The following is a 4762-nucleotide window of genomic DNA, read 5'->3' on the forward strand; positions in this document are numbered from 1 at the left end:
ATAAATATTTTTATTTAAAGTTTTGAGTTCCAAATTCTATCCCTCTTTCCCTCCCTACTCTCCCCCGCTCCCTGAAGCAATAGGCAATCAGATATAGGTTATACATGTATAATTATGTAAAACATTACCATATTATATCTGTATATATCTTGAATGTCTCTGCTCCCCTCCTTTTTTGGCATGCTGTATCCTCCATTAGAATGTGAACTACCTAAGGGCAAGAGCCCTTTTCCCCCCCTTTCTTTGTATCTCCAGTGTTTGGCACAAAGTAAATTCTGTCTCCCCCTCCAATGGGGTAGTGAGGATTAAGTGCCTTGCACAGGGTCACACAGCTAGTAAGTGTCAAGTGTCTGAGGCTGAATTTGAACTCAGGTCCTCCTGAATCCAGGGCCAGTGCTTTACATACTGTGCCACCTACTTGCTCCCCACAAAGTAAACACTCAATAAATATTAATAATTGACTGGTGGGGCAGCTAGATGGCGCAGTGGATAGAGCACCAGCCCTGAATTCAGGAGTACCTGAGTTCAAATCCGACCTCAGACACTTAACACTTACTAGCTATGTGACCCTGGGCAAGTCACTTAACCCCAATTGCCCCGCAAAAAAAAAAAATTGACTGGTAAATGGAGATAAAAGTTGTACCTACTTCACAGGGTTGTTGTAAGGCTCAAATGCACTTTGTAAACTTTAACGTACTATTTTAACTTAGCTATTATCATTATTATTATTATTATCTTAAAGAAAGAGAGAAATGTTATCCTTTAAAAATATGTTGCTTTCATGAGAAAGTTTTCATCACTTCCTAAAGTTTGAAATTATCTTTGGAAATTTGCTACTTAGTAGAACTTATCCCATCGCTCATGAAAGGACTCCCCTATCCTCCCTTTTCTCTACATCGAGCCAATATGATTAGTTGCTACAGTAATTTGATTGTATTCGGTACAAGGGTATATTCACAACTCAAGGAGAGAAGATGACAAGATTAGGAGCAGGAAAAGATTTTGTGGATGGTTTAGTCTAACATGAGAAAGCTGAGGTCCAGAGAAATTAGGCAACTAACCAAGGTCACACAGATAGTAACTAAAAGAGCAGTAATTAAACTCAGGTCCTCTGACTTAAAATCTAGGGCTCTTCCTTCTTCTTCATTCTAGTATAAATTACTCTCCACATCATTGAGAAGGTACCCTGTTAATCTGTAGGTGAAATGAATGTTTCTTGAATATATTCTACAGAACTATTCTTGCTGGTGAGGACTGGGTAAAGATTACACTGAAAATGGTTTACTGTTGCCATAGCAGACAGCTAGGTGGCCCAGTGGATAGAGCACTGGGCTTGAAATTAGGAAGACTCATCTTCATGAGTTCAAATCCAGCCTCAGACACTTATTAACCATGTGACCCTGGACAAGTCACTTAACCCTGTTTGCCTCAGTTCCTCAAAAATGAGCTGGAGCAGGAAACTGAAAACCACTCCATCTGGTCATGAAGAGTTGGACACAACTGGATCAGTTCAAAAACAACAATATTGCCATAGTGGGCCATGGAAAGGAGAGAAGGAAACAGAGGGTTATATCTCCCAAGACAAACGTTGCGTCGATGGTATCAGCCAAAACTTAGTTTTCAAAGTGTTCTCTTCTCCACATCTATGTTGCAACAACAGAAGCATATGTATAGCTTGGAGTGAAAGGGTCCTCAGGACAGTCTGGAATGGTGACAAGCAAAGGGAAAATGTGACAGAAGTGTTTAGAACAGTGCCTGGCACACATTAGGCACTTAATAACTCTTCATTACTATTACTATTACTATTACTATTACTATTACTATTACTATTACTATTACTATTACTATTACTATTACTATTACTATTACTATTACTATTACTATTACTATTACTATTACTATTACTATTACTATTACTATTACTATTACTAACCAGCAAGAGGCATGGCTCAATATACTAAGCGGGAGTAGCTTCATATCACCTACTGGTAAGATATATCAAAAAACTTGGCTTTTTCACACTGTGTGGCCATGGGCAAACTTCTTAACCTCTCTGAGTCACAGTAAAATGGAGAAGATCTCAAAGATTCTACTGAACTTTCCTTTTCTATTAATTAATTAATATTGTCCATATTCTATGACTATGATCCAGTATGAGATGGGGTAAAATTTTGGTAAGTAGGGTCTGGTAGTTAGAAGAACTTAGTTTAGTCCCTGATTCTGACACTTACCAGCTGTGTGACTCAGAGAAAGTCAATTAACCTTTCTGAGCCTTAGATTCTTCATATGAATAATGGGGATTATAATTATGGCCCTTCCTTGCTTTAAAAGTTGTTATAAAAAAAGGGGGGGCAGCTAGGTGGCGCAGTGGATAGAGCACCGGCCCTGGATTCAGGGGGACCTGAGTTCAAATCCGGCCTCGGACACTTGACACTTACAAGCTGTGTGACCCTGGGCAAGTCACTTAACCCCAGTTGCCTTACCAAAAAAAAAAAAAAGTTGTTACGAGGAAAGTATTTTGTAAACCTTGAAGCACTATAAAAATGTAGATCGTTGTCGTAGTCATCATTTATAGAATGAAATACCAGTTCTCATGGAAAGATTCTGGCTCACAGTAACTTTCTCCATCACTCAAGTCAAAATGAGGTGTCCTTTGGTCATTATAACAATGAGATAAGATAATTTCCTCCCTTTCCACTGGCATGCCATTCTCAGAGATTATCTTCCTCCTGGACACTGACCCCAGATGGAGGAATAAATTTGGAGAGTGAATACATGACCCTGGTGATTCCCTAAGTCTGCTGCTAACACACTCCCCCTTGACAGCTGTTAATTTTATCCAGTTTTCAGTAATAAATTCCTCTATTGTCAGCTGGAAGTGGTAAAGGGGGGGAGAGAAAGAATAGGAGTTTCAGCTCTCCTGCCTACCAACTCTTCACCACCCCCACCATTCCCATTCAATGACACTGGATGTTGTCCTTCTGTTCTCAAAGGAGACAATAAAGTCAAGATGAGAAAAATGCCAAATACAATTGCACTGCCTGGGAGCATGAATGCATATAGCCCCAATTAGGTGCAACATATCAGAAATGCAACAGGAATGGTTTCAGGAAGAAAAGTAATTTTCTTCATGACATTGCTAAGAGATTTCCCAAAGCAATAAGTTGAAGTTGTAAATTCTGCTTAATCTTTTGGTCTAACTTTTATGCTTTTAATAGCAATCCTTATATCATTGCCAAGTTCTAGCCCAAGTCAATTTAGTAAGTATAAACCATAGAGCCAGAGGAAGCTCAGAGGAAGATTTGAAAATAAAACAAATCTCAGAAATCTAAAGGACACAAACTAAAATGAAGAGAGAAAGAGAAGATGAGTGAGAGCCCAAAACCCTCAAGGGAACTATAAATATTTGGTTGTGTTATGAAAAATAAGTATTTATTACTACTATTCTGAAACATAAATATGTGTTGTTATGATTATTATCATTCCTCCTCTTCCTCTTCTTCTGCTGCTGAGCAGCCAGTAGATACATTCAGCTAAAAAAAAATAAAATAAAAAAGGTGACGAGGGATGGGATGTCCTAGATTTTACTGTTCAGTTTTGACCTGGATATCCCTGAATCAATTTGTGGAGTAAAAAGAACTTTAAACTGGGACTGTAGGAAGTGACAAAGGAAAAACAGAAACAACCTAATTCTGACCAACAAAGGGGATCTGGTTGCTAATATAGAAATGTTGTTTGTTCTTCAATCTCAAAGAGGACCATGATATCAGGAGATGATGTCATGACTTGTAGTGAATTGAATTTAAGAGAGGAAGGGTTGTGCGAAGTCACCTGCCTCACTCTCTCCTCCAGAGCCATCTGGATTCAGTGGCAAGATATACATCAGGACAACTGGAGAGGGCCCCAAATCTTTCCCACGTCTCAGTTTGCCTGAGGCAACACCCATTAAGTGGTTAAGGCTAGGTAAGAAATGAGGCAAAAATGGCCTCCTTTAGTAAAAAGAAAACAAAAGAAAAGAAAAGAAAGAAAGAAATAGGGGGGGAGGGAGAGAGAGAGAGAGAGGAAAAAGGAAAGAAGGAAGAAAGGAAGGAAAGGGAGGGAAGGAAGAAAGAGAAGGAAAAAGAAAGAAGAAAGAAGAAAGAAAGAGGGGCAGTTAGGTGGCACAGTGGCTAGAACACTGGCCATGGAGTCAGGAGGACCTGAGTTCAAATCCAGCCTCAGACACTTGACACTTACTAGCTGTGTGACCCTGAGCAAGTCACTTAACCCCAATTGTCTCACCCCCCCAAAAAAAAGAGAAGGAAGGAAGGAAGGAAGAGAGAGAGAGAGAGAGAGAGAGAGAGAGAGAGAGAGAGAGGAAGGAAGGAAGGAAGGAAGGAAGGAAGGAAGGAAGGAAGGAAGGAAGGAAGGAAGGAAGGAAGGAAGGAAGGAAGGAAGAAAGAAAGAGGAAAGAAAGAAAGAAAAGAAAGAAAGAAAGAAAGAAAGAAAGAAAGAAAGAAAGAAAGAAAGAAAGAAAGAAAGAAAGAAAGAAAGAAAGAAAGAAAGAAAGAAAGAAAGAAAGAAAGAAAGAAAGAAAGAAAGAAAGTCTGGGAGAGAAAGGCCTTCAGGGTTTCTGGCCAAAACAAGCAATTACTATTTATACTCACTTTGAACCAATAAGAGTCCACACAATGGCCAATAAAGCTTTGGCTGGTACCTATTGTTGGCCAATCTGAGAGTCAGAGTGATTTGGGGTTAAGGCTTGGTCCTTAAAAAATATCTA

This window comes from Dromiciops gliroides, chromosome 3, assembly GCF_019393635.1.
Source record: "Dromiciops gliroides isolate mDroGli1 chromosome 3, mDroGli1.pri, whole genome shotgun sequence".
In the NCBI taxonomy this organism is placed as follows: domain Eukaryota; kingdom Metazoa; phylum Chordata; class Mammalia; order Microbiotheria; family Microbiotheriidae; genus Dromiciops; species Dromiciops gliroides.